Source organism: Euprymna scolopes, chromosome 16 (genome assembly GCF_053919585.1).
Source record: "Euprymna scolopes isolate OS-2025 chromosome 16, ASM5391958v1, whole genome shotgun sequence".
NCBI lineage: Eukaryota > Metazoa > Mollusca > Cephalopoda > Sepiida > Sepiolidae > Euprymna > Euprymna scolopes.
This window is the reverse complement of record NC_136497.1, coordinates 115626009-115652198: the sequence shown is the minus strand read 5'-3', so window position 1 is coordinate 115652198 and position 26190 is coordinate 115626009.

The following is a 26190-nucleotide window of genomic DNA, read 5'->3' as shown; positions in this document are numbered from 1 at the left end:
TCTCGAGAATAACATCGCTCCCAAAAACGCCTTACGACCCCCTCTCCAACCGCCTTAGTGTCATCTTCAAAGAAGAGAGGTTTGTGAATTTAAAAATGTGCTAAGAACTGAACGTGTATATATCTGTAAAAAGATAAGTTTTGTGAAATTAATTTTTAATAGATAGAATCCAATTATCTGTCTTTTCTTTCTGGTGTATGCAGTTTTAGCTTTTCGCTCCCAACATTGTGTAGAATGTAGATGAGGCGTTTAAGGTCCAATTCAGAGTCGTCAGGTGTTGTTGGGAGCGGTGTTATTCTCTAGAAATTCATGGCAAAATCATCTCTATTTCATGAAACAGAGTTTCGGTGTATGCATAAGAGATGAATAGTCTCATAATAACCTGCTAATTCACTGTAATCACGTAAACGGCGAAGTTAATGGAGTTCCTCGTTTTCCTTAATTCATGTGAAAGTCTTGATAACTTCATTTCAGACAATTTTTATTATTTTCTATCATTAATCAGAAGGGAAATGTGTTGTCTTTTTGGAAAAAGAGAACTGATTATTAGCAATTTAAAATTAGATTAAGGAAATTGCGAACAAGTTCAAAATAAATTATTGTTTCAACAACTGAACGATGTCTTTAGTTTTACGTGGCTGAAGAATATTTTTCCCGGAAAGAATTCCTACTTTAATCATGTAAATTCTTTCAAATTGAGGAAAAAACAACGTCGAAATTGTGTTTGTATTTCTCCCACAACGAAACGTTCGCTTATTCCCTTGCAGTACTCTTTTTTTCATTTCTTCTCTTTTAGTCCTAATTGATCTTAAACTCGCACGCGAAGACCGACAAAGCGAACAATAACAATATTTTCAAAATTCAGCACAAATTCTATTCCTTCTTGGTTGTCTTAAACTCAAGTAATTTTTCTTACTACCTTGTCATTAAAATCGACCGCATGTCGCCTCATATGCAAATTACTGGCACTTTCGTTACTATTTAAAAAGCAATAAAATCACTTTATAAAAGTACGTTCGTTTTTCTTTCCTTCTTCCCTCCTCGAACCTGCCAGTTAACAAGTCAAACTTTGGAGCAGTCGCTTGCTCGAATAATACCTTGTATTACATCTCCCATGATATCATTATCACACAATGTCAGGGAGATGGTGATCGCCTTTGACGGGTACTTCTACGTAAGATCAGAGTAGTATTTTATCTTCTTCACTTCCACTGACATTGTCACCTGCCAATTTTATCATTGTCTCTTCCACTTTCATTGGTAGCATTCTTGAAGTGCATCATAAGAGGCAGAGGACGTATTATCCTCGAATTGTATTTCATCTTCCTTATCGTCCTCTGAGATAGAAATGGCGCAAAGGGGCGGACATCTTTCACATAACATGGGACACTATCAATCAACATAGCCTGAGTACTTATTATATCTTCTATTTTCCCACTTTTTGCGCCATATATTCGAGGATTTTACCCAAACCTGGTCTCACACTTTATACGCCGTATCAACAATTCCAACCAATGGTGATGTGACACTCATACAATTTATACGCTGTTCGGTAGATCCAATAGGCTTGCGCAATCGAAGGTGTTGCATGTCCTTGCGTGTCACATTATACCGCTTCTGAAATTGACCACTGCATCCTGGCTGCAATTATTTTGTCAATTTATATATAAGAACTATCCGAAATTCATCATCTAAAAAGTATATGTTTAGAAAGTATATGTGTCATTCTATTTATGTTATATAACCACTCCCGTTCATACGAACTGTCAAAGCATAAATGCCAACCTCTCAATCTATCGGCATAAATGCCAACCTATCAGTCTATCTATCTATATATTAAATCCCCTCTCAAATTGTAATTATATGTACTCTCTGTGTAATAATAATACTACGTAACAAAGTGACCTATAATGATCGATGTATCCTGTCGTTTCATCAGACGCCATACTGTGAAACATATTTGGCCACAATATGTGAGGGCCAAGAAATGTTTGCCATCATAATGCGTCACATCTATGCCTATGCGACACCAGTTGCCTTCCACCTCGAGCTTTCAGTTTTGCCATCGCGCTTGAGCCGGACACATTCGTTGACACTCTGCGCCCAAGTGTATAGCTGCCTTGATCGATGCCTTCATAGATGGAGGACAAATTCTTTGGACAAAATATATACTTCGACAAATTCCAGGGTGTCCACTGTTCTGGTGAATTTTCTCTGATAGCAACTGATCTGTTAAGATGGTGCATATCAGTTGTGGAAAATTAGATCTCTGCATAATTCTATAAATTTGCCTATTTGTCACTCGAGTAAATTTATCAGTCAGATTCTTCTCCGATGAGACTATAATAATATAAATCTGCAAGATGTGTTGATCAACTAGAGGTTTTACTATCGCTAGTCTCCTTCGTATGAACATTTCATTTACGGTTTTAGTCTTAACTCGTGACTTTCTAGTCAGAGTGTCGGTCAAGCAGTGGTAAACCTATAAGTCAGTATTGAGATGCACAGCCTGTCACTGCAGTGCAAGATTAAGGCCTTTTAGCCTGGCATCAATTTTTGCCAAATTGATATGCTGAGCATTATTTGTCGGACGATGCCAGCACGCATATTTAAAAACAGTACCACATCGTTTCAACACTACGCCTGTTGCCAAAGTACTCGCGTCAACCCGTGCATTCAGAACATGTCTGGATACATCCCACTCACCCTTACAAAGGTCACTCCTATGCACTCTAGTCAATGTTTCGATCATCATTTGCGTAAGAACATGATCATCTACTTTGTCATCCCATCATCTTCTTACTGCAGTCGATCGTTTGTTCAGTATTCCTGCTGCTGTTTGGGGCACTCCACAAACAGATAAATGCCCTACAAAACGTAGACTCGTCGTGTCGAAAAACCTAGGTGCCTCTGAAACTTCGCTCACTCGCTTCTACCTTAAAGTGTTACACTTTTTCCAGACCTATAAATCTAACACATGCGCCGCATCTTTTAAGTGCTTAAGCGCTTTGCTAAAAAAAACGAAAGATTCTAGTTTCACCAGAACTGCATCTGCATACATATACGTAATTAACGTAAGCTTAAGTAACTTCTATTTTAGATCTATCTTGCATTAAAAAGTTTTTTTATAATAGCTGTCATTATAAAGGGTGGAACGTTTAGAATAAAGCCCGAGCGTGTCAAACAATATCTATTCTTTTGATTATTACTGTCTTAAATTATCACAGAGACTCATGGACCCGTATCTGCAGGTAAGCTCTCTTTGACTCCAGCAACGCTACATATATTCCCTTCTGACGCCACCCCTGTAATTAAGCGGCGCACCAATTAGCATTCGCCGTAAAGGCATCAGCATGTTAATTTAATTTTTAATAATTTAGTGCACGTCGCCACTTGCTCAATAGTAATAAGCGGGATTATTCTTTTGGAGGGTCCCAGACGTTTCTGTGGGTATGGTATTAATTGACCCTTATTAATGATCATCTGAAGGTCTGTTTTTATTTTAGTAGAGACAGCATACTCTTTAATTTCACAGCTGACTGGGGTTTCTCTCGCTGATTATTTCCATCTCACAGTATAGGCACTTTCTCTGTTGTCAAACAGAGTATAGAAATCCATTCCCTCAATAGCTGCATTAACTTGTTTTCCTCGACCAAGCCACTTTGATCTAAAGCTCTTATTGCATCAATTCTAATTAATATGTCGTAGGCGAGGGGTGTTTCCTGAAGCTGTGTCACCTTTCTCAATACAGATCATGACAATCCGTACACCACAACATGCTTGGGATAAGTCATTTATGATTATAATGTTCACACGTTGTTTAGTCCATATCTAACAGCGATTTGTGCTAACTATAGATGGGGAATATCTCATGTCCTCAAGTGCAGGAAAATGCACATCATTAATTTTGACGTCAACGATTAACATTGCTGCGTTCATTGTTTGGCAAGGGGCTAAGGTAGCGACGTTACTTTGTCCCCGAATTTGTTTACCGAACTGTTGCAAGATATGTGACCTAGCTCCATGCAACGTTAACATCGTAGTGGTTTTTGTGCTCGTACTACTTTGACTCCGGCACTCCTTAGTAAAATGATATACACACCTCATATAGAGCACACCCAGCTCTTGCGCTTATGGCCTGCTAAGAAAACCCCACATTGTCTCCATAATGTGTAGATGATGCAGTGGAATGTGTTGGGCCCACTACCTGTTAAGTATTGTGACATTATGTTGAACAAAGATGGCAGCGTAGTTCAGATCAGATCCTGACTGTAATTGGCAGTAAACAAGATGGCGACCAAGAATCAAATGCGGTCCGTGATGTATTTAGCGGCGAACTGATTGAATCCAAAATTCGACAATTTTTATATTAACTTTGGAAGGTTTTCATTGGTTGTTTAGCACAGCTGGTTGTTATAAAAATGATTGGCGAATCCATTCGTCTCATAGCCACATTAGGAGTCAAAAACATTTTACACGCTGCTAATGCGTCTTGCTGCTGTAATTGGTTTTGTTTCTGTACGGGTGTTTCGAACTTGGGCTTATAACCCATCAGTTATTTATTCGTGATTATGCTAGCAAAAATCTATTAACAACCTCAAGTAAGCCTAACAATGTCATATCTAAATATTCAGTCGTTGACACCGGTACTGAAAATTTCTGTACATCCCTGGGGTGAAGTCGCCGGTCAATAAACTGTTGCCATACAACAGAAGATTTATACCAAATGTTCTATATAGGATGTGATTAATTTCATCTACTATGTAAATTAAGGGCACCTGAGTTACTATGTCAAATAAAAACAAAAATAAAATCATTCTACAAAATGACGTTTCTCTTTTTTCTTCACTTTCCTAACTGTACTCTGATAGGCCAAACATGGACGTGATTGCTTGCTTGAATTATACTGTCTATCACACTTACACATTAAATGAAGTTAAGCACGGAACTAATGTTTCACGATATTTGTTTTTTTTTATATACTAAATAACAAAACCCGTTTTGTCTGTATTTGTTACCTATAGAATGAAGTTGAAATATATACCAAACTTCTACAGTATAATATGACTTAAAAGTGGTTAAAGTGTGGGATTTAACATTTCTCATTTAGACATAATGCACACGGATCGTTTGAATTTCCCGATGTATTGGCATGTATTATTATTTTCCATCCGATTATAGTCGCGTACCCATTTTCTCCCAGCTTCCAGTAATGGGTTCCTCGTTCTGTTTTCATTCTGCTTATTTTTGTTGCTATTGAATGTGAAATGCGAAGAAAAATGCATTACGAATTTATGGCCACCCTAGATTTTAGATCCTCATTTAGCAGTAATAAAAGTACATTCATTATCACTCAGATTAATATAAATATACAATTTCATTTTGTAGAACAAAAACTTTATATTTACTTAGAAGCTATAACACTGGAAATGAGGATTAATTTGTCGATAATATACGCACAATATTATTTCAACAGGTGTGTAAAAAAATAATGTGAAAGTCTTTGTAATTCTCAAAAAGGAAGTAAGACGAATTCTTTATTTTTTTCTTATTTCGTTTCTTTTTAAAATAATGTTGTTCGGTTATTAGTCTTTAATTAAAATGTCTTGATCGAATATGTTCAATTGGTTACAAAAAGTCGAATAATATTTACTCGGTTAACGACTAATTATAATTGATTTTGTTTGAAATATAAGTATTTAAGTCGCTCTATTTCTAATCAATTACAAAAATATATTTGAGAAAATAATTTTTTTAAAGATATACTTATGTAATGTGTATTCTTAAAATGTGTTTTATATTCTTACAAAAACATACGGGAATATTACACGAATGTTACGGTATAATCTATAAAAGAACATGAAAATATTCATTTTTATAGATTTCTCTCGAGCTTGTATTAAAATAATCGGTGTGAACAAATTATTAATTAATTTCTAGAACATAACTTTATTGTATGTATATATTAAGATGGTGAAAAAGATTATGATAAGAAAAAGATCGAAAGATTGGAAAATATCTTTATAAACAACAGTAGAGCGATACTATCTAAGGATGTTTTTACGATAGGTCGTTTGTTGCGTACATCTTTTTCGCACTGGCTGCCATTTTAGACGACATATTTTTTGGAATCGAAATCCCTATCCGTAATTATATTCAAATTGAAAATTTAAAGCAGCAATAAAATCTGAAGGAATATTCTATACTTAGCAAGAATAGTTCTACCAGTAGACTATGATATAAAAATTAACTTGCAATTTCAAATAATTTGATAAAAAGAAGTTGGAATCTGGTTTAAACAGGTCGATTGTTTACGTCAGTGCAACATATTTGAATAAATTGTTAAAACATTGACTTATCTCTCCAGTTCTAATAATACAATAGTCAGTTTAAATTTAAAACTTAATTTTTATTATTTTACAGCATAATTTATCGTCATATTGCAAACACAGCAATGCACAGAGCGTTATAAGAATTATACACGTCAGCGTATTTAAAAAATTCTAGAGAATAAAATATATTTACTTCTCGCCATCGTGCTGTGACGTCATTCAGTGACGTCAATTTGAAGAAATACGCTGATGATAAATTCTCGTTGGGCCAAGATCGACCAACAAAATACGAATATCACCGTAAAGTTTGTTTTTTTTATTTCGATAATTTTACATTTATAATAGTCTAAATTATGTCTTAGCATTTGTGTACATTCAATTAAAACGATGAAAAATTTTTATGTGTTGATATTTCTAATGAAGTACATGACAATGGCTGACATGTTTATGATGGAAAGTGGGCACTGCTTGTATTTATTTAAGAAAATAAGACATGCTTTAGCTACAGAAACCTAGCCTATATAATTGAACAGTTTGAATGCAAAATGCGATAAAATCTAGTTAATTTAATACATTGAACAATAGTAAGAAGCATATATCAAATGTAGCCTATTTTAATTAAAACCCAAAAAAGAACAATTTCATTGATTTGAGTGTGTGATCGATTGTATAAATTCAACACTTTGTTTAGAAATACTTTGTAAATTTTAAAAAATAAATGCGCTTTATGAAGTGTATGATCGAATGTAAATTATTGCAATTTTGTAGTGTTGAATTCGCAATTACTTTTTCAACTACAAAATCTTCGATTTTAAATCTTTCTAAATGAAACTTGGCGGATGGAAAGGTGAATGCGAAAAGAAATGGTTGAGAAAATGATATGTGGAGAACAGCATATGAATGAGTATGAATGATTCAATCTATATCTGCAATTTTCCAACTTTGATTCATTATTCTTGAACTTAATTTCTGTTGAATTGCAGTTCATGTTTGTTTGCAAACCTATACGGGTTATGTGAAATAGCCCACTAGAAGATCATATATTCTGTAACTACATTACCCCCTGTACTTTCGTAAGTATATTTGATTTATATCACATACGGCATGATATTATTTTGTTTTACTTTCGCGTCTGACATCTGTAAAAATAAATTACGGCGATTGACGTTTTTTTTTTCTAATGGAAGATCTTTTTACTTATTTATTTATCATAGGTTTTATCTTTTCTTGGAATCAAATTCCATTTTTAGAGATAACCTGAACGGTACATACTATTTATTTTTTTTTTAATATTGCTATTTCGTTACTGCACTTCGCATCCAGAACCCACATATATACAAGAAAAAAATCAACAGTTTATTGCTTTAAATTTTTACTTTGCACCCCGCCCCCGAAAAACATTCAGTTTGTTCTGTGAAATTCATTAGTGTTCGCCAGTTACGGATTTGTGTCAGAGAAAAATCCTGAAAGAATTTTAACGTTGAACAACATGTGAATCAAATGCTATGTACGCGGTAACTGTTATGCCGTTACAATTTCATACATTACTGTCAATACAAATGGTTTATTTAGAAAAATTAACCGGCATTTACATTAGGCAAGTCGAGTCGGCTTCTTTGGAAAGAGACCGTTTAATTTACAAGTGCTACCCAGTCGCATGTATGTTCCAGTTAGGATAGCTGAACACATTAGTTATTTATTTTTATTTATTTATTTTTTTGCCGTTTGTGCAAGGTGGTGGCAACGTTCTTGCGCATACATCCCTGGTATTTACAAATGAACACCCATCTAGTACTGGCCATTAGAATTTTGTCAAACTGTACTTCGATCTTTTCGGCAGAAAATTGTGAATGCATATATTTTCTCTGCAGAATTGTATTACGAATACGGAATTACTAAATATGATGTTTTGCCCAAAATTTGAAGACGTAAATGCTAAATAATTGAATGAAAATGATTAGACGTCAATTGATAAAAGCGAATGGTAGGAAGAAAGTAAGAAATTTGAAATAATTACATTTGCATATAGATGGATATTTTAGAGATAAGTAATGATGTGCAGCATCACAGCGAACAGGTGTCGACATTTTGTAGTAGATGTGAGTATCAGAACGGAAAAGGCATAGTAATAATGCAGCCAGGGGAATGACAGATAAATCACAGATACATATCAGTCGGTGTGTATTCAAACGTAACTAATATAACAGTGAATATATTAACGATTTGGGATGATGAGTAGTGTCGAGTTTTATAAACGTAGGATGTTTTTCCATAAAATCAATCACGTAAGGGAGAAACTAACATAATGAAAGTGTGTTCCATCGTGACAAAGTTAAATGAAATTCTCCTAAATCTTTATATATATATATATATATATATATATATATATATATATATATATATATATATATATATAAGTTTGGTGGTTAAATTTTAAATTCTGAAAAAACAACATATAGACACACATATTCGAATTAAGAATTTATTGTTTGACAAAAGCATCCATTCACAGCTGAACATTTTATTAACCGCATTTCATTTCCTCTGATGATATGAGCCATTATTGAAAATCCATGGATTAAGGAAATTAACACAACCCCTTCTATATATTTCTTTTTGTCAAAAAATAAATTCTTAATTTGAATATATGTGTCTATATGTTGTTTTTTTTTTCAGAATTTAAAATTTAACCACGAAACTTATATATTGCTCTATTCTTAAATATTGAGCTTTTCCTTTTTAGCTAGGATTACCTTGAAAGTATTACCTCAAGTAATATCTGTCAGGAATTTTCATCTGAATTCTATCAGTTTTTACCTCGCTTATATATATATATATATATATATATATATATATATATTCATAATCCAGTTATATGTATATACATATATACATGCACGTTTAACTTTAGTACAATTGCTTATGTAAAAATGTGTTCATCAAATTAACAGTTCGTTCTTTGATAAGACAGAGGCGCATGCGAAATTAATCTTTCTGCTTAGAGCACAATTAAGCCTTAATACTTAATTTCTGCATTCTAAACTTTAGTTGAATGAAATAATTTTGTAAAAAAAAAACTGAGATTCTCTATAGTGCAATATAGACTACAATGTATTGTAGACTAAGCAACTGCGAGGAGGCATATGAAGTTTCCTCTCAGTGCACTGTGGAGGATTCCTAACTAGAGCAAGGAATCGCACGATTTGATTTATAAATTGACGATTTCATCGATTACGAAGACAATAAATGTATGGATGGTTGGAATATTTGTTGATCCCTATTCAGTCTGGGGCAACGTAGGTCACCCGCAATAATATATATATATATATATATATATATATATATATATATATATATATATATATATATATATATATATATATTATTTATTTAAAGTGATGGTCGCGTGGCTTCAACGAGAGAAAAAGAATAAAAATGTATATTTAAGAGTGCAGCAATCAACAATTGTAGGTTTTTCAGTTTTTTATGATTTTTTATTTTAAAATATTTTTATAAGGCGTTTCAAGCTTTGTACAAAGCTTGAAACGCATTATAAAAATATTTTAAAATAAAAAAAGCCTTTTATCATAATTGATTGGCTACCCTCTTTTATATATATATATATATATATATATATATATATATATATATAAACTAACATAATAATTAAAATAAACACACATTTAACGACAACTAGGTTTAAAATAGGTCAAATCACTAGATATCTACACTTCCCGCTAAAAAACACACAAATAAGGGGTGAACCCATCGTCAACTGGGCCTTTGTCCTGTAAGTGCCTGCCCGTTGGCTGATTAGGAAGGGGACGTTAGAAACTAGGAATCTGATTGGCTAACTTAAAAATCAATAGAATTTGCGTGTATAAAAACGAGAGACAACCACAACTCTTCACATAAGCGTGACGAATCCTAGCGTGGGGGAAACGCGGAATATTTGGAGTAGCTTAATTGCCATATATATTTTTATAACTTACTACTATATATATATATCGTACTGGCCAATCAAAACGAACGAGATATGACATCCTATATGCATGGCGTCCTAGTATTTAAGGGCGATTATGAAAATAATATATGACAGCATCTCGTTGACGAGCCAGTACCATTTCGATTACCGAAGTTAAGCGACATTGGAGCGAGTCAATAATAAAACGAGTGACCATTAAAAATACCTGGTGCTATATGTGCACTGAACTCATTTTGGGAATTGTTTTCACTTGTCCTTAATTTCTCATAGCCACTGGAATCAAGCAGTGTCAACTCAGGGATGTATAGTTGATAATTGCGCGGCAATTTCATTGATAATTAAACGAGTAGCCATCCTTGCAGGTATATCTAATGTCATTAAAGACTTAACGGTTCCCACTATATTTCTATATGTGTGGTATAAGATTGGGTTACTTTAAAACCGTTAAGGTTTGGTAAATTTTTGGTTGATATCTTTTTACTCATAGGAGAAAGAGTTTCATTCTGTGAAAGTAAATGTAAAGTGTTCCAGGGTCGATATTATTCGGTTCCAGAGAATCCATTCCATTATCGAAGTTGAAAACCGATGGCAGTCGAAGAACGTGCTGATACATGCGACCATTGGTTTTTGTGTCTCGTAAATATTGAATTTAATAGAGCCAATCATGCAAATACTCGTGATCCAGAAATAATTGTAGAAAAATAAAATTGGAGAAGCCGCTAAGTAAAAAGATCAACCAAATCGATTTAAGGAACATTTCCCCTCTTTTAAGTTACCCTTGTAAACAACCACCACTTACTCGGAACAACTGTTTATTTACTTTCAAGATATTACTCTTCCGCAACTTAAGCCAGAAACTGTAATTGTGTGGGATCCTTTCGAAGGGATACTTAAGTATCTAGAATTAAATAGTTTCTTTATTTTATTTCTATTATTTTACTTTCAAAAGCATAAAAAATGGCAGCATAGATAATACACTAAATTCGAATGTGTTTGCACTTAGAAATAAGTATCTAACATATACACATATGCATACAATGATATACAAATATATGTATATACATACACGTACACATACATATATACACAAATACTTGTGCATGAATTATACATGCATATATATTTGCATATACGTGTGTATAAGCGTGTATATGGTTAATACTATCTTTCAAACACACACACACACACACACACATATATATATATATATATATATATATATATATATATATATATATATATATATATATATATATATACAGACATTCTTGTTCAGCAGAAATGTATCTGTTCCGTTTTTGTATTATATATTTTAGTATAGATTTTACGATTGAAATCTAATTCTCAATTAGGCCTAGCGAAGAATTTCGTTGCCTTCGCGACGGGAAGCATCTACTTTAATTTACGGAAATACCAGCTTTTAAGTAAGAGGATATACATAAGCATCTCATCGTAAATTCACACACCCAGTCAATATTCGAAGAATATTGCGAAATTTTTCAGTTTGTCATTAATATCTACTGAATTTAAGTTTGCTCATTTCTAATAATAATAATAATAATAATAATAATAATAATAATAATAATAATAATAATAATAGTATAACTAAGGGAACAAAGTTACCACTCCCATCAAGGGACAAAAAGGATGCCAATATAAAAAATGAGAACATATGATCTCCTAAATATAGATCAAAAGATTCTGAAAGAAATCAAAAGTAGAAAAAAGAACATAGCAATGGCATGGATCGATTACAAGAAAGCGTATGACAGAATCTCTCAGATATGAATAATAGAATGCCGGAGAATGTACAAAATACCAGACAATATTATCAATTTGATAGAAAATGCAATGAGAACATGATGACTTGAACTGACAGCTTATGGGCAATGTATAACTGAAATTAATATACAAAGAGGTATCTTTCAACGTGATTCCCTGTCCTTACTCATAGCCATCATAGATACCCCTTAATAACATACTAAGAAACTGCTAAAGTTGGTACAAATTCACTTATACAGATGAAAGAATAAACTACCTAAGTTACATGGACGACCTGAAACTATTTACAAAAACCGAGAAGGAACTAGAGATGCTAATATACAATCAGAATTTTCAGCCTGCACAACCAAATGAAATTCGGCATAGAAAGGTGCGCGCTGCTGATCATGAAAAGGGGAAATTAGAGGCAACGGAGGGCATGGAATTACAATAAAAAACAGAGATGAGGGCACTAAGTCAACATGACAACTACAAATATCTAGGGGTCCTTAAAGCAGACACTATTAAAGCAACAGAAATGAAAGAGGAACTTAGAATGAAATACCTAAGAAGCACAAGAAAACTTCTCGAAACAAAACTATATAATAGAAACATAATAAAAGTAATAAACACATGGGCAGTGTCACAAATATTTTGGACCGTTTATTGGGGTGACCAAAGGAGAACTGAGGCATCTTAACGAGAAGACCAGAAAACTCATGACTAATAAAAATGCACTAGTCCCAAAGGATTATACTAACCGACTCTACGTGGAAAAGAAAATATAGTAAAAAGGGGCTGGTTTGTATAGAAGAATGTATAAATGACACGATAAAAGATTTTAAAAAATACATAATGCAGAACACTGAAAGAATAATTACCGCAGCAAAAGACACTGACGAAAAGAATAAAACAGAAAAAAGAACGGATTAGGCATGAGACAAAAAAGGAAATGGGAAGAGAAACAGCTACTCGGACGATTCATGAGGATGACGAGACAAATAAAAACACTTGAGCATGGGTGCAAAAAGGAAACCTAAACAGAGAAACTGAATCCCTAATAACAACCGCACAAGACAACGCTATCAGAATAAACCAAACCAAAGCAGGGATTGGCAATACGCAAAGAAATAGTAAATGTAGACTCTGGATATAGAGACGAAACAATAAACCACATAATAAGCTAATGTAGCCAAAAAGAATATAAGACTAGAAACAATCAAGTGGGAAGGAAGTACGCTTGGAATTATGCAAACAGCTGCATCTTGAAAACACTGAAAAATGGTACAAGCACAAACCAACAGCACTACTTGTAAATGAAAATCACAAAATTCTTTGGGGCATGGATATACAAACAGGCAAAACTGTACTAGCAAGAAGGCTGGATGTCATAATAGTTAACAATATAGATGAAAAATATTAAAGTAGACACACGAGATGTGATTCTACTAAGGTAAATATAAAATAACATATTAGATGTTTTACGAGTCACTTTCATCCTTCATACACAGTAGCATTAAAACTTGTAAATACCTATGAAACAAACCATGGTAGCCCGGGTAATATGGATAGCTTTATAAGAATAGGACCATTCCGACGTCGCCAGGAACAGTATGAAGAATATTGAAATTTAATAGAATGTTTATTTCATTTCATTTACATTTCAAAGCTGAGAGTTATCGCCAAGAAATGATAAATGGCTCTAAGGAGAACACAAAGTATTTCCTTTTTTCTGCGTAAAATCAATTATATTATTATGGGTATAAATTTGAACAAAACAACTTCCATCATTTTTTTTCTATATAGAACTCCTAGTTATTCACATTAATAAGAAAATCGACTGCCCAATACCAGAATTTGGAGTATACAATAATGACAGGAATTTGTACATTTGGCTAACAGATAATAACATTTGACTAAATGGGCATGCGCAGACATACCGGAAAGCACTTTGTATAAAGAGTATACAGCTAGAAGCCATAGCAATGAGACCAAGAATGGCAACCGGATATGTTTCGAATCGACATAAAGTAGTTAGATACCGTATCCGCAAGCCAGTGCTCGTGTATTAATCATTCTTTGCCAACATCATCAATCCTACTCATTCACCACAAAAAGCAATCTTATTACATTTTTATCAGTAGGTTTTCATCGTCTGGAATTATAAAACGGGATGTTTAAACGTGTAAAATGATTTTTGTTTATTTGCTTGCTTTTCTTAGATAAACTACTCTTCAATTGACATTGCGTTTCTCTACGTAGTATGATCTGATGAATGGGGTGAAGCGTATGAAATAACTATACAATTATTGACTTCTTTCAATAGTTGAAAGCAATAATCGAATGGAAAATTATGTGGAGAACAGCACGACGCACATAAAAAATAATATAGAAAGAAAATGAACCTGAAGAGACAAATTTAAGCGGAAGCTCGGATTTATCAATCTAATCAGCAAAAACTGAAAAAAAAGTGACAAAAACACAATGAAATAAATAAACTTATACAAACGACAAGATACAACAAATATCAAACTAACAATGACAAATATGATGTAATGACATTCCAAATCTACCAGCTGCTATACAGATAATGACTGAAGACCGAACCAAAGGTTACATATTTACTGCATATGACCAACGTCCATATTGTATAAACTACCAATGTAATGTATACGTTGTTAGATAAACACAATAAACTATTGACTTCTGTTGGCTGTCTCTGATGTGATTTACCAACATGTGTACATTATTACAGAAATGGTTAAGAAAAATAAGAAAAAAAAACATCGTGTTCTTTCAATGACATAGTAAAGAAAGAATTTTACACGATTACAACATACATAATAATAAACGATTCCAACATATTAATGTATGTTGATAAACTTGAAAGTATGTAATAATTGTAATGCATCAATTAAAACATTACGGAAACTCGGTAACAATAAAAACACCGAAATTAAAATGAGACAAATGTTCCATCCTGATTTGAGTGGAAATCGGTGCAATGGGTTTTATTAACAATAGAATTGGTAATATTTTGAGAAAATGCAGATTATTTTGTTAAAATAAACGGTAAGTAGTTATTCCTATACGGGACTTGCCATTTCTGTTCTTGATCTGGCATAGATAAATCCTTCTAGCTTAAGATTAATAAAGTTTAGCGACATTGAACCTGATTAGTATTAGATGGGTTAACATTTGGGAATAGCAAGAGCTGTATGATCACAATAGGTGATTTAAAAATCAGCTAAACTAACGTCGTCAAAATCATCTCACACGACTGATGATACCTTGTGAATTTGATATTTCCTAGACACTGGATATACTCCGTAATAAATACTAATATTGTGACAAACTCTGTGCGGAGGCAAGTATACAGGAAAATTTCATAATATATATTCACAAAAGAGTGCTTACCAGCACCTCACACAAGGTAAGAAATACATTGTCAATAAAGTAACTGATACAGTAAAACAATAAACATCTCAAAATATAATGCATACACTCAGTAAAAAGATATGTATTAACAGTTTTGTTTTCAACTGTAAAGAAATAAAAACCAATATATGGAAACCCCATTAACTCTCTCTCTCTCTTTCTCTCTCTCTCTCTCTCTCTCTCTCTCTCTCTCTCTCTCTCTGAATCCTCAGCGATAAAAACACAGGGTCAAATCACAAAAACCTAGCCAACGAGTGTCTGCTAAAAATAAACAAAAAAGAACCAGAAACAATCGCGTTATCCAGGCCTATATTTAAACAGAAAATACCGAATGATTGAGCAGGTTTCTTTTCAGTCAGATTTCAAGGAATACTATCGATCGTTATCAGTGAAAAAATCACTGGTCAAGACATCGTCGAGAACGAGTTACAATAATAATGATATGTGATGAAGTTCAAATGATTATTTTTCACTAGCTCAGTTCTCTACAACAAAATGAATGTTGCCTTCTGTACGTATATATATATATATATATATATATATATATATATATATATATATATGTGTGTGTGTGTGTGTGTGTGTGTGTGTGGAATTAATGTATGAGCGTGACACTTGTGACGTAAAGAACATAGTTTTTTGTGACATAAAAGAAAGATTTCTATGAAAGTATATTAAAATGAAAAAGAATATAGATAGATTTCTATGAGTTGTTCTGTTCATAATCGTTTATTTAAAAAAAAAAGCTTACAGCCATTGAATTATAAGTGGTTTGCCATACTTATAGGTAAGTGTGCACTGAACAGATACCATAATACTTAAACACAGATACCATAATACTTAAAGTTAAATTTAAGTTTTGATATATCTTTTTTAAATGAAATTGTTGAAAGTACAGCATAGTTAAATACACTCTCCCCGTGTTAAAAATGGCTTTTTAAGTAGAAAATGAAAATAAAATGTAACTATTTTCATTTATTTTAAACAAACATTCATCACCCATTTGTTCAAATATTTAATTCATATGTTAATCATAAGGTCAATAAAACTAATTAAGACAATGCGGAAATGAACGAAGTAAAAATAAAAAGCAGAAAGTATTAACAATTGTTTTACTGAATAATTTAAACACGAAAAAAAATGGGATGCTGAAAACATACACAGTAAAACAAAAAAACAATATGTTTTGTTGTCTAGTTTACATCTATTTGCTTCCCCACTGAGCAAATTAGGTACAAGGCCGTTTTTTAATGTGGAGAGATTGAGGAAATGGGGACCAGCTCTCTGGAGAGTAGGAGATCTGAATAGTGACAATTGGTATGAAGGGTTTCCCCTACATTGGCCAATAACTGAGTGCTACAAGAGCAATGGTCTTATATGTGGGGTCGCTCCCCACGCATGATCTTTGCTTGAACTTTGTTGCATAGGCCCCGCTGGCCCAGGCCGATCGAGTTGATTATTTATTTACGCTGTTATGGGAAAATAAACGATGTAAAAAGAAAAGCAGAAAGTATTAATAATTGTCTATTTGGAGAATTTATACGCGAAAGAAAAATAAACAATTGGGACGCTGAAAACGTATTCAGTAAAACTAAGTTTTTTTGTTGAGTTGATTATTTACACTGTTCTGGGTTTATGTTTGTGTACGCATGCGCAACCGGAAGTCGAAAACCGGATGTTGGGTTACAACACTCCTTACAAGGTCATTTAAGTTATATATATATATATATATATATATATATATATATATATATGTATAAGGAATGAAAAAATATACCAGCGGTGGTTGACGTTATGTTTTCTTTAAACATATATGTATATATATATATATATATATATATATATATATATATATATATATATATATATATATATATATATATATATATATATATATTCGTTTTGTTTTTAATTACCGTATTTTTCTGTTTAGTTACATTATTGTTTCAGCTACCCGGCCGTTTTTTGGCCGTCTATAGCTTCCTCAGACTTTTTACAGAAATGTTCGTTATGATGGGATATATTCATCCGGGGAATGATCTCCGTAAATAAGTAAACTAAAGTAGTATTTATTGCTAAGACAAGAAAAAAAAATGAAATATATATTTTGACCGACTAAAATATTCCGAAACATTAGCGAGAAATAATAGCCGAATGGGTAAGGGCGCTGGGTTACAGTAATTGTGACATCAGTTCGAATCTTGTAAAGATTGCACTGGAGAGGCGACACAATGATGAAACGCACACGTGCTTCTTACGCATGTACGGCTGTTTAGTTTTGTATTTCTAACAAGATGGCTGCAATAATCATATTTTTAGCATGGTTTTAATTTTATCGCAGATACATTAATGTTTCATGCCCCTTTAAACATCGATCAAAATTAGATATTAATCGACTACCCTTTTGATCCCTTTTTTGAAAAATGGCTTTTATTCGATGGTTTTACGTAGACAATGTCTGCTTTTCACATTAACCGATTTTTTTCACTGTATCTGAAGACATTGGGTCATAAATACAGTTGCGCCATAAATATCGCCCGCGTCTTTCTACCTTCATTTTTAATATTCATTTATTATTTCTATTTGTTCTAACAAAAGACAGACCCATAGACAATTATTTTTTCTCGCGGGAAATGATACATTGATTATTTTACTTGCCTTGCGTTGGACATTTTTCGTTCGATTTTTTTCTTTTATATTGTCTAATGTTTTTGTTTTTTTTTTATCATAACTTTATGATAGGCTTTCTTTATCATACACATACACAATGATTCAGGGCCGTGGTAGGCATCTCGGCGCAGAGATCTTTAACATATGTTTCATATAGAGAATAGGGTTTCTCCACCTCGTACGTCTATCTAAGAAGTCATGGAAACAGCTATTCGATAAATAAATTCCCATATGCACAAAGCAAAATCACTGAAAAAAGAAAACAAAAAAATACCCTAACTAAGGGTAAGGATAATGAGTAAACGTTGGATAAAATGATGGTTATAATTATTACGAATCTGCCAAGATTCGAACCTGGAATCGTTTGATCCGTAGCAGACGCGTTATCCATTATGTCACAAGTCCTGACCGTATGCAGAAAGATGTTACCGCGACTGTATACAGATAGTGCTAAATACCGTTAATACGAGCAGGGAACGTTTTCAACAATTGCACGAAACGGCCCAAAAATCCTTACTTCGGGCTTTTTGTGTGACTCGGCGTTGATCGTTACGAACCAAATATAGATAAGGACAATCTACGGAATCACACCTATCAGGGAAAAAAAGAATTTGTCAATTCGGTGCTCCATCTGAAAGTTAAATTGGTATGTATATATATATATATATATATATATATATATATATATATATATATATAATATATATATATATATATATATATATATATATATAAACATTTAGAATGTTATTCATAGTATAGATAGATTATTTGAAGTGTAGATTGATAGCCTGCATTTTTTTGGATTACGTGTTCTATTGTTTTCTCGTTGTATGTTATTGTTGCAAAATTTCGATCGGTGTAACCAACGCCTTACTTCGGTGTGTCTTGACAATCTCGAGAATTTTTGCCGAACTCGTGTGTTTTAAACAGAATTCTTTTATTTTTATCTTCAAAGATATGTTGCTCTCATTCCATCAGTCATAATCGGTCAAAGGTCGTGAGTAATACGTAATTGTATGCTTAGCATCCTCTGCAGCGGCATATTAAACATTCAAATTCCAAATGTACCGTTGGAAATTCCGTCAAGATTCCCGAATTTAACAATACGTACCTGAAGAAGGTCAGTTTACATCGCCAAGAAACGTTGTCACCAAAATATGCAGAATACAAAAAGTAGCCCGCATAATGCATAATCTATTATATAAAAGGCACTTTGTCTGTGTGTAAGAGAGAGGTAGAGTTTCCTATGGACTCCAAAATATTTGGGCCGGCTTTTATGGAATTTTGAACAAATGTACTTAATCTAGTTGAGAGTGAGCTTATATAAACTTTGTATCGGAATGCTTCCGATAAGTTTCGAAAATCGATAATCGAACAAATTCCATTAAAGAAGAGCGATTTTGACCAAAATTAATTTTTTTATACGGACTAACATCACATGTGTATTTGAGAAGTATTACCACCGCACAAACAAAAATGGTTCTGCGTATAAAATCAACAGTAGGTTATTTTATAAGACATTGGAGAGTGTCAAAGAAATGTTTCTGTTTAGAGCGAAACTTAACTATGATACTTAGCTTTTGGTTATGAATTAATTCAGGACATTATATAAAAATAATAAACTCAATAGTATTTTTTTTACAGTGCAGTTTAGATTAAAATGTATTTGGGACTGCGGAGGAGGATGAAGCATGAGAGCTTCTCCCGGTGCACGGTGGTGCTTTCCCGACTAGAGCAGGCAATCAATAAATTTCACTGAGTAATGGGTAATTTAGCTGATTTCGATGACAAAGTATTATGAGGGTTGAACATTCATGTATCCTCATTCAATTCCGCGAAACGTCTGGTCTTCTCGATAGTCGTATATAATACAGATACTACAATAATACTGCCTTTTGCGATTCGATTTTACAGTGCTGTTTAACGTAACTTTTATCAAACAGAATAAAAATCAATATTAATAAAAAAAATTAGAAGATAAAATTCTATTAGCGACAACATATTTTATTGTTAAAAACGCTAAATGTTAATGATATGAGATAAAAAATAGTGATTTATATTGATCCGAAAATATTTATAGAACATTTTTTAGGCAGATATTTTTTCATATAGCAAGACATTTATCTTGGTTCCAGTTAAAATACGATATTACTTTTGTAATGATTGAATTTATTTTACTCATAACTAATTTATATATATATATATATATATATATATATATATATATATATACATACATATATATGTGTATATATGTGTGTATATATATATAAATAGCTCTATGAGATATATATATGTGTATATATATATATATATATATAAGTTGAGTTTTTCTTCGTCCTGATATTAATATTAAAACCTTATATTTTCTATTTAAAAGTATTAAAACTAACTACTCATTAACATACTCAGTCATTAATAATAAAATTTCCATGGGTTCTTATTGGATGATTGGTTTCATTTAACTATTACGCTCGGGTATATTTATGCATATTTTTACATCGGCATAATTGTGTAGCATTTAGATAAAAGCGTTCTAGCAAACTCATATGTATTATGTATTTTTATATATGTACTTATACACATATATACATATATATATATACATATATATATAAGGTATCTTGTGATTGTGTGTGTAGAAACAATCTAGCGAACTCCTATCTTAATTTTTGTCTCCAGTCTTGAAACTTGATATATAAGCTATTTGGACTTGCGGTGCACTTGCTATTTTGTTTTTAGTCGGTTAAATACATGCTTACGAGTCCAAAACACAATTACCTCCGCTTGGGGTAAGTTGACTATCCCCATTTTATTATGCGCATGCGCTAATTGACCGTTAAAAGTTAAGCAACGGCTGTTGTCGCTTTAATATACGTGCGGTATAAGGTCATAGGACAAGGGAACAAAACTAAAACACTGTAGTTTGGTTTAAAGCTTTCGCCACTCCGGCCTTTGCAGAGTAAGTTCTTCCCATGTGTCGATGTCGATTTGTAAGACTTTCTAATTAGTCTTTGTAATGAACCTGGACATGTTCCTATGCTTGTGTTGAGGGCGCTTGCAATTTTCCAATACATATATATATATATATATATATATATGTATATGTGTGTGTGTGTGATTGATATGTAGTTTGCTTGAAGCATTGTGTGGGATAGGTATGTAATAGAGGTTTCGAAGGCTGTCACAATGCGAGGAATGAATTATAGTCGTTGTTGGTAAGAGGACACGAGAACAAGTGGCGATTTACAAATCAATAAGTACATATATATTTTTTTGTTTTATATATATTTATTCAGTTGTGTTGGTAAAATGTCTTACTTGTAAGTCTCTGCGACGTATTCCATTATTCATTTCGGAAAATTCCCCTTTTCAAATGGTGTGCGTAACAGGTCGATTCAAAGCATGCTAAAGTTATTTATATATTTTGTTCAACTAGAAAAGCCTCAACTTATATATAACATTAGTAAAAGTCAAGCTCAGGGAATAACTTTTCAGTACATATATAGGGTATTATAATAACAAACATTCCAAATTAATTCTCCTTGATTGATTAATTTGCAAAAGGAAAACATTTTACAATCTTATTTCGTTTGAAACATAAAAGTCAACAAAATTATGCCTTGTCGCATTCTTCATGGCTTATCCATCAAATATATTCCTTTAAAAATAGGAAAACCATTATTTGAAAAACTTACTTTATTAAAATAACCTACAGTATCACCAACATTCTTTTCGTTATGGCGATGACTGTAATACTGCATTTGCATTTGTTTGTTATTCTCATATCTAAGTAGATATTAATTATTATTAAAATTTATTTTAACGTTTTTATATATTATCTTATTTTTACTTTATATTAGCACAGTTTAGTTATGTTTATAAGTTATATAAATTGTTGTATTTATAATTTATGTTTTCGTTAAAACACCTCGGACAGCTTATGTCAGGTTTAGTTCGCTTTCTAATTTGATTACACCTCTACCTCGAATTTTAAAATCCTTTGTCGATATTAATCTTTGTACTTATATTAGGCACTTGAAATCGTTAGCACACAGTCCTGCGAGCTTAAAATAACCCGTATGTTAGTTGACCATTGACACAAATGTAAAATTGTTCACGTCATCTTTCCTGGTTAAATTTAGACATATCTGACGTTTAAGAAATAACGAAATTTTTGGTCTAAGCAGTCCTGTTAAGAGGTTTAGAGTTTAAAAAATTGTTAATTCACATATTTTTCGTGATAAAATGTAATCCACGAATTTCTTGTGTTCCTTGGATCCCGGTTTTCGAAAGAAGATCTGACATTTTTGTAGTCTGCAAAATCGGCATAATCAATGTTATAAAAGTCCTCGTATAATCTAAAATAAGTGGCAGTAAATTCGTCTTCGTCTAGAGCGTAAATGAAATTGTCAATACCGTTCTCGACTACGTTTTGTGGTCTTGATGCAAGAAAATTATTATATTTTTTTCTCTTAAGTATAGTTTACTTTTTCTCTTAACATAAAACCGTAAAAGCAAGTTCTGCGTCGGAATATTTAATTTTATTTTGGAGAAAACACCCAAGGGACAAAAAAAAAGAAAACCGAGAATTTATTTTTCATTTAATTAACAATCAACTTGCCGGATGTTCTTTATAACTTAATACACGTTGAACAATATAATTACATTTTTAGTCGATGCATCGAACTGTTATTGGCCCCCAAAATGTTTAGTAGCCCGGGTCTACAGTATGACTACTCTAAATGATTCATCTCAAGTGTTGTTGGAATAATATACTTCGTCGAAATGTCGATGTTGTTTAAGTGAGTCTTTTGCAATACAACGTTGTTAGTTAAAATAATGTTGTTGTTGAACACTGACATTTTTTAATTGTTTGGTTTTCACATTATTTCTAGTCGAAATCCTGCCCCCAATAGTTGTGGGGCATAAAATGTGTAATTGAAGAAGGCGCTAACAACAGGATTTAAATAGAAAAAAACGCATGATACAAAAAGTAAATGCAAGAAAGGTTGCCTGGATTTCCGACGGTAAGTAAAACGTAATGTAATTAGGTAACAATATTTTCCTCAACGCGAGTATTACCCACGTTACTAGTAAGCAGAGTTCATTATGAGCAAATAGGTAAGTGTCCATAACAGATTAAAACTAGCAATGGATAGAATACTATGATAAGAATAGCCAATTATAAACAAGAAAATATTACTACTGAAAATAATATTGGAGTCCCGTAGCACGATAGTGACGAAGGAAATCAGATAAAAGATATAAACAATTCATTATTATATCCGCTGTTCTTTATATTAACAGAAAATATAAAATCACATTTGGTTCAATCAGAAAGATCGAATAAGAAGGCAAAAACTAGTAAAAAGTGTACAAATTGTTTTGTATATAATCATAAATATATATATATATATATATATATATACAAATATGAAAAACATTAATATATAAATATATATAAATTAATGTAGACATTATGTATATACATTACTAATATATATTATATACTTAAATATATATTATACACTTAAATATATATTATAATATATATATATTAATAATAGTATATAATTTAAATATATATTATATATTTTTATATATTGTATATTTATATATATTTTATATTAATATGTATACATTATGTACATATTATATGTATATTATGTATATGCTATATATTAGCTATATATAAATATATATATTATATACATACGTTTACATGTAGATATATGGTATATATTATATATATTGTATATTATCTATATATTATTTATATATTAAATATTATCTATATATTATATATATATTACATATGTACATATTATATATATATATTAACGTATATGTATATTATATATAATATATATAAATACATATGTATATTGTATATTATATTTATATATAATATGCATATACATTCATATATAATATATAATATACATATATATTTATATATATGTATATTATATATTATATACATAGATATATATCTATATTGCATAATATATATAAATATATATGCATATTTTATATTATATATATACATGTATATTTTATATATATAAATATCTATATGTATATTACCTAGTATATATATAAATATATATGTATACTATATATTATATATAAATTTATACGTATATTATCTATTATATATAAATATATATGTATATTATCTATTATATATAAATATACATGCATATTATCTATTATATATATATTAATATATATGTATATTATATATTAATATATATGTATATTATATATTATATATATATATAAATATATATGCATATAATATATATATAAATATATATATATATATATATGTATATAATATATAGGTATATAATATATATAAATATATATATATGTATATAATATATATATATGTATATAATATATATATATATATATATATTATACATATATATATATATTATACAGTTCTGGTCAAACTCATAAGACCGCTTAAGGAAGTAAGCGTTTATGCATATTATCGAATTTTAATCAAACAAATGGTTGAAACCATTGCTAAAAGGGTAAATATGATGGGAAAAAAATGAAATCTGCTCAATTCGAAACCTTAACCTAGATCTAATAATTATTTTAAAAAAACAAACATTTTCACCTGGTCAAAATGGTAAGACAACTTTAATAAAATCGGCTAGTTTGGAAAAATGAATACGAAAAATATTTCTATGTTACTAAAAGTAACTTGTTAGTGGATAAAAAACATCTTACTTAATTATAAATGGCAAAAGGGAAACCATTATCACGGTTTGAGAGAGGAACGATTTTCGAGCTTAATAGGGGTGGACTCTCCCATAGATCCATTGCAAATGAAGTGACTCGTAGCAAAACGGTCATCACAATTTTTTTTAAGAAATCCAGGTCAATATGCCCACAAAAACAGTCCATGTCGACCAAAAAAAAATAACCCCATCACTGGATCGCCGTATCAGAAGTTTAAAAAAACTCCAGTATGAGCTCAAGTCGATTGAAAAGCCAAATAGCAGCAGAATGTAGTCCTAAAACCATCAGAAGGCATCTGAAAATGAAGAGTTTCAATCATTTAAAGCGACTGCAGAAACCACATCTTCTTGAACAGCACAAATCTAACCGACTTAAATATGCCGCCAAATACCAGACTTGGGATGAAGAGAAGTGGGAAAATGTAATTTTCTCCGATGAGAAAAAGTTTAATCTAGATGGTCCAGATCGGTTTCAACACTATTGGCATGATAAAAATTTGCCCAAACCAAAGAGACTTTTCTCAACTCGGTATAGTGGAGGAGGGTCTTTAATGATCTGGGGGGGGGCGTTCTCGTCAGCTGGGACCCTAAAGTTGCAAGTAGTGAAAGGTCGGCAAACATCATTGAAGTACATTTCAATGCTTGAAAATGCTTCTATCAGGACTGAAGGCCCACGTCTGTGTGGAAGAAATTGGATTTTCCAACAAGACAACGCGGCGATAAACACTTCTAGATAAGCACGAGAATACTTTTCTTCAAATAATATAGAATTGTTAGATCATCCATCATGTTCTCCGGACCTCAATCCCATTGAAAATCTTTGGGGATGGATGGCAAAAGAAGTGTTCAAAGATGGAACCCAGTATGATTCGATAAAGGAACTTTCTGATTCAGATTTCAGTACATGGGATAAAATTCCTTCGCAACTGATAAAAAACTTAGTCGCAAGCATGCCGAAGAGAATTTTTGAAGTAATTCGTAATAATGGAGTCTATACTAAATACTGAGACCCTTTTTAGTAATTTATAATTGTCATTTGGTAGATAAATTATCCGTGGTCTTATCATTTTGACCAGATGAAAATGTTTGTTTTTTAAATTAAATTTAATTATTAGATCAGGGTTAAGGTTTCCAATGAAGTAGCTTTGGCAATGGTTTCAACAATTTGTTTGATTAAAAATTCGATAATATGCGTAAACGCTTACTTTCGTAAGTGGTGTTATGATTTTGACCAGGATTG